Raw genomic sequence first — 6,000 nt, forward strand, 5'->3', positions numbered from 1 at the left:
TTGTTGATCAGTCTTTCACATCACAGTGGAGGAATTTACTGTAGCTATAATGACTCCATCCAAAAGCTTCCTGTAGTTGTTGATCAGTCTCTCACATCACTGTGGAGGAATTTACTGTAGCTATAATGACTCCATCCAAAAGCTTCCTGTAGTTGTTGATCAGTCTTTCACATCGCTGTGGAGGAATTTACTGTAGCTATAATGACTCCATCCAAAAGCTTCCTGTAGTTGTTGATCAGTCTCTCACATCGCTGTGGAGGAATTTACTGTAGCTATAATGACTCCATCCAAAAGCTTCCTGTAGTTGTTGATCAGTCTCTCACATCGCTGTGGAGGAATTTACTGTAGCTATAATGACTCCATCCAAAAGCTTCCTGTAGTTGTTGATCAGTCTCTCACATCGCTGTGGAGGAATTTACTGTAGCTATAATGACTCCATCCAAGAGCTTCCTGTAGTTGTTGATCAGTCTCATCAGTACACTGTTGAATAATTCTGGCCCACTCTTGCTTGCAGAACTGCTTTAACTCAGCGACATTTGTGGGTCGTTTCAGATCCTGCCATAACATCTCAACTGTGATTAGGTCTGGACTTTGATTAGCCAATTCCAAAACTTAAAATGTGTTGCTTTTCAGCCATTTTCATGTACGCTTGAATGTGTGTTTTGGACCATTGTCTTGCCGCATGACCCAGCTACACTTCAGCTTTAGCTCACATACAAATGGCCTGACATTTTCCTGTAGAATTCTCTGATACAGAGCAGAATTCATGGTTCAGTCAATGATGGCAAGTCATCACACTAACACCACCATGCTTGACAGTTGGTATGAGGTTTTTACTGTGGAATGCAGTGTTTGGTTTTTGCCAGACATAATGGGACCCATGTCGTCCAGTTCTGCAAGCAAAATTGGACCAAAATTCCTCCACAGTGATGTGAGAGACTGATCAACAACTACAGGAAGCTTTAGGTTGGAGTCATTATAGCTACAGTAAATTCCTCCACAGTGATGTGAGAGACTGATCAACAACTACAGGAAGCTTTTGGTTGGAGTCATTATAGCTACAGTAAATTCCTCCACAGTGATGTGAGAGACTGATCAACAACTACAGGAAGCATTTGGTTGGAGTCATTATAGCTACAGTAAATTCCTCCACAGTGATGTGAGAGACTGATCAACAAGTACAGGAAGCTTTTGGTTGGAGTCATTCTAGCTACAGTAAATTCCTCCACAGTGATGTGAGAGACTGATCAACAACTACAGGAAGCGTTTGGTTGGAGTCATTATAGCTACAGTAAATTCCTCCACAGTGATGTGAGAGACTGATCAACAACTACAGGAAGCTTTTGGTTGGAGTCATTATAGCTACAGTAAATTCCTCCACAGTGATGTGAGAGACTGATCAACAACTACAGGAAGCGTTTGGTTGGAGTCATTATAGCTACAGTAAATTCCTCCACAGCGATGTGAGAGACTGATCAACAACTACAGGAAGCTTTTGGTTGGAGTCATTATAGCTACAGTAAATTCCTCCACAGCGATGTGAGAGACTGATCAACAACTACAGGAAGCTTTTGGTTGGAGTCATTATAGCTACAGTAAATTCCTCCACCGCGATGTGCGAGACTGATCAACAACTACAGGAAGCTTTTGGTTGGAGTCATTATAGCTACAGTAAATTCCTCCACCGCGATGTGCGAGACTGATCAACAACTACAGGAAGCTTTTGGTTGGAGTCATTATAGCTGAAGGTGGCACAACCAGTTATTGAGTGTAAGGGGGCAATTACCTTTTCACATAGGGAAATTGGGCGTTGCATAACTTTGTTTATTAAATAAATGAAATAAGTATAATAAGTATATTTTTTGTTATTGTTCACTCAGGTTCCCTTTATCTAATATTAGGTTTTGGTAGAAAAAATAGAGAGAATCAGACAGGGCAAATACTTTTTCACGGCACTGTAGCCATGGAAATGACTGTGATTTGGAAGAATTTGTGCAAGGTAAATGGAATAGTGTGAGTAATGAGGGGTAGTCTAGGCACCGGTCTGAACTACTAACAGATAACATCTTCCTCTTCATTACCTGTTATCAAAATAGCATCAAGGTGACAACTGGAAACAGTCCCCTCATACTGAAGACCAGATGGAGGGGAATACAGTAATGCTATGAGACATCCATAGGCTGGTTACATTTTGGTTTGTTTTCATTTAGAACACATGAAAATGAAAATGTTGTTGTGTTTACCACACGATAAGCTGTGATTTGGCCTTTACCACGTACAGGTTGTGTTTGTCTATTAATATTCAAATGAGTTTGAGTTTGGGTGTTTCAAGGGCTACTTTACTTCACTTAAAAACAATGACCTTTTGGGTGGTAGTCATTCTGGACTTGAAAGATTAGTTTCGTAAGCATACTCCGCTTGCTTGGAGCTAATGTCATCAGTTGTTGTTTTTACAAACATAATTATATTTGACATTAAAATGCAACCTTATCAAGTGTTAAATTGTATTGAAGTGTTAAATGAATCCAAAGTTTGAATTAACCTCATAACTCAAAACTGTACAAAGTAACTTTTAAACTTATTGCATAGTGAGGCAAATGTTTCCATATTTTGTTCACCATAAAGAAATGAAATGTTAGATACTCCACTGTGAAGATCATGGCATAAAAAGGTCAGAATGAGGTCAAACTGAGCGAAAATGCTATTTCATAATGTAAACTAAGGAACAATCCCAATGAGAAGTTAAGTCATCTTAAATACTGTGAAATCTGTGCAGTAAATACAGTATTTTTTTAGACCTTTTGATGACCTCACCACCATCTTTAATGTAAAAAGCAGAGTCCTTTTGAGGTAAACCACTGCCATATGGTCAAGGCCCTCCCACACAAATCCCCAGGGGTGAGCATTGGCGTAAGGTCAGTCTTCCATGCAAAGCTCCAGGCTCCAAGCATGGCGTCAGTTGGCCCACCTATTTCCCCGATTAACAGTATCCATGGGTTACTGAGCTTCTGGGCATCCACAATCCACCACCCACCATGCCCTGTTAGGGACCTACGGGGGAGGAGGATGAAGCAGGAGGGCAAGGGAGCGGTCTCCAGGGCATGATGGTGGTGGGAGGTTAAAAACTCAAGGCATTCTGCCTGCCTGCAAACAGAGTGGGAGGAATCACACACATCCTAATGTGGTGAAGTAGTTACAGGAACTGGACAAAACAATATACAATCTAGGGAAAGGGAGGGAATTTCAACTCACTGTTTGCTGCTCTTGGCCCAAGAGTGATGTTTAAATTCAGCTCATTTGATAAAGCCAGGTTGGTCAGCATGGGTTAAATTGAGAATTCAGAGGTAGGGTAGCGATATTTGGGCGGGTCAGGAGTAAGGTTGAGCCAGCTTAGGGTTGGGGTTTGGGTTGAGCCTAGGGCTAGGGTTAGGGTTGTGGTAGAGGTTAGGGTTGTGGTGGAGGCTGGGGTTAGGGTTGTGATAGAGGCTAGGGTTGTGGTAGAGGCCAGGGTTAGGGTTGTGGTAGAGGCTAGGGTTGTGGTGGAGGCTGGGGTTAGGTTTGTGGTGGAGGCAGGGGTTAGGGTTGTGGTAGAGTCTAGGGTTGTAGTGGAGGCAGGGGTTAGGGTTGTGGTGGAGACTGGGGTTAGGGTTGTGGTGGAGGCTGGGGTTAGGGTTGTGGTAGAGGCTAGGGTTAGGGTTGTGGTAGAGGCTAGGGTTGTAGTGGAGTCAGGGGTTAGGGTTGTGGTGGAGGCTGGGGTTAGGGTTGTGGTAGAGGCTAGGGTTAGGGTTGTGGTAGAGGCTAGGGTTGTGGTAGAGTCTAGGTTTAGGGTTGTGGTAGAGGTTAGGGTTGTGGTGGAGGCTGGGGTTAGGGTTGTGGTGGAGGCTGGGGTTAGGGTTGTGGTAGAGGCTAGGGTTAGGGTTGTGGTAGAGGCTAGGGTTAGGGTTGTGGTAGAGGTTAGGGTTGTGGTGGAGACTGGGGTTAGGGTTGTGGTGGAGGTTGGGATTGGGGTTGTGGTAAAGGCTAGGGTTAGGTTTGTGCCAAAATTATGGCATAACCCTAACTTTTGTCCACATCCCAGATCAACTCTAACACTGGCCTCAGCCTCAACCACAAACCCTAACCCTAGTTTCATATCCACATCCCAGTTTCACCCTAAACGTAGCCTCAACCACAACCCTAACCCTCGTTTGGAATAACCCTTACTTTGGTTTATACTACTTTTATTCTACTTTTGATCCTACTTTTCTCTTGACCCAAGGTGCAGGAGCCGACTCAATTTAACCACTGTTCGTCACGTTGATGAATATGTTGAATAGGTCGACTAATATAGCCTAAACGCTGTTGCTTTGCCTGCCTTCAGAGAACCATGGGGATGGATGGAGTGGTTATCCTTCCCTCCCCTCTTCTTTCTCCCTCACTGGCAAGGGTAACTACCAAATGGGCACTATTTTGGGCACTATTTCACTATTCTCATGAATAGTGTGCTATACTGATTCAATAGGTGGGAGTTAATAATCTACTGGACAGAAGTTTCAGTTCAATTCAGTTCTATCTGAAAAGAGGGAGAAATATAATTGCAGGAAGGCCCCAAACGTAAAGTTTTTTTAATGAATGTATCATTTATTTTTAATTTGCTGCCTGCCATCTAGAAACTGAGCAACACATCCCTTCCGATGTAAATCTAGCTCTACCCCCTATTGCCTCTGGCTAGTGTAGCTACAGGAAGAGGTGGCTTCTGCCCACGATGTCCAATGTCTGGATACCCGCTAGTTTAGGGAAGTCTTTCTGAGAATTCCCAATGAGCAGGAGGAAGCAGAATCACTTACAAACACGGGCACACATTTGACCATTTCCTGCTAGCGGGATGTTGGTGGGAATAGCAGGGAGAAAACGGGGAAGATCTCAATTGCATACTTCTTGTGTCCTCTCTCATCTCCTTCTCAAAACCCATTTGAGAAGGAGACGAGGAGAAAGGACGTGAGGAGTATGCAATTGAGGTCTTCCCAGGTAGTCTGAAATGAGGAAGCCGTATGGTACACTGTTAGACCCAGGAAGAGGACTTTGCATGACACTCTGCTAACACAAATCAGAGTCCACCCACAGGCCTCAGCGCCAGTCCAAGAGTGTGTTCATACGTGAGACAATTAGAGCGTGACATGACACTAATGTTGTGCCTTAAAACGGTTTGGCAGATAAAGACATTGGATGTGCGAGAAGCATCCTGTAGTATAGAGGGGATGCCATTCTGGAATGTCTGAATTCTGGACGTCATTCTGGAATGTCTGAATTCTGGATTGTCTGAATTCTGGATGTTATTCTGGAATGTCTGGATTCTGGACGTCATTCTGGAATGTCTGAATTCTGGACGTCATTCTGGAATGTCTGAATTCTGGATGTTATTCTGGAATGTCTGAATTCTGGACATCATTCTGGAATGTCTAAATTCTGGACGTCATTCTGGAATGTCTGAATTCTGGATATTATTCTGGAATGTCTGAATTCTGGATGTTATTCTGGGATGCCTGGATTCTGGATGTCATTCTGGAATGCAAATGTCGTACTTAGACATTTCCAAGAAATTATAAAGTATTACCTTGTCAAACTGGGTGCAAGGACATTTAACAAGAGCAGGCTTTTAGAACTGTTAAAGGTATTCTTCATACATAATTGTAATTCCTTGCAATATTTTAGAAGATCTTTGTCATAATTAATCTTTGATCTTGATGAATAAATCTCAATAAAAACATTCCCTACCAGATGGTACGATGACGAAGATCAATCAAACTCAAATAACGGCATCACAAGCTTTCCCACTTCTTAATTAAAGTCTATAATTATTTGCGATTAAGTCTTAATTCCAAACACACTTTCACAGGAAAAGTTTAACCTGAGAAATGTATACTGTTATTTCATGAAAAATAATAAGCAGAAGTGATTCATAGATGAAAGCTTTTTATATTTTAAATGAACATTTCAGTTTCAATTAAAGCTTCTGACGTG

The sequence above is a fragment of the Salmo trutta genome, chromosome 26, assembly GCF_901001165.1.
Source record: "Salmo trutta chromosome 26, fSalTru1.1, whole genome shotgun sequence".
In the NCBI taxonomy this organism is placed as follows: domain Eukaryota; kingdom Metazoa; phylum Chordata; class Actinopteri; order Salmoniformes; family Salmonidae; genus Salmo; species Salmo trutta.